The sequence below is a fragment of the Orycteropus afer genome, unplaced genomic scaffold (assembly GCF_000298275.1).
Source record: "Orycteropus afer afer isolate SDZICR_OR568_19922 unplaced genomic scaffold, OryAfe1.0 scaffold01594, whole genome shotgun sequence".
NCBI classification, from domain to species: domain Eukaryota; kingdom Metazoa; phylum Chordata; class Mammalia; order Tubulidentata; family Orycteropodidae; genus Orycteropus; species Orycteropus afer.
In genome coordinates, this window is record NW_006923181.1 from 65,303 (window position 1) to 66,024 (window position 722).

The window sequence follows — 722 nt, forward strand, 5'->3', positions numbered from 1 at the left end:
TACTGGACCCTTGTTTTTTGTCAATGTCTTCAGTGCAGTTTGAACGTCTTCCTTCAGCACCATTTGTTCTTGATCGTATGCTTCCTCCATAGATGTTTGAACATCAACCAATTCTTCTTTGCACAGTGGTTCTGTGTATTCCTTCCATCCTCTTTTGATGTTTCCTGCTTCATTCAGTATTTTACCCATAGAATTTTTGAATATTGCAGCACAGGGCTTGAATTTTTCTTCAATTCTTACAGGGTGAGAAATGTAGAGTATGGTCTTTCCTTTTGGTTTTCTAACTCCAAGGGCTTTATACATTTCATTATAATTCTTTGTCTTCTCATACTGTCCTTTTAAATATTCTGTTCAGCTCTTTTACTCCATCATTTCTTCCATTTTCTTTAGCCATTCTATGTTCAAGAGCAAGTTTCAGTCTGTTCTGTCATTCATTTTCATCTTTATTTTTCATGAACCTATGCTGTCTTCATGCATGGTGTCCTTAATGTCATTCCACAACTCTTCTGGTCTTTGCTCTTCAGTGATCAGTGTGCCAAATCTATCATTGAGAGAGTTTATCCATTCAGATGGGATATAGTCAAGGTTATACTTTGGCTCCTGTTGATTTATTTTAGTTTTCTTCAGCTTCAACTTGAATTTGCATAGGAATAATTGATGGTCTATTTTGGAGTTGACCCCTGGCCTTGTTCTGACTGATGATATAGAGGGCTTTTTTTTTT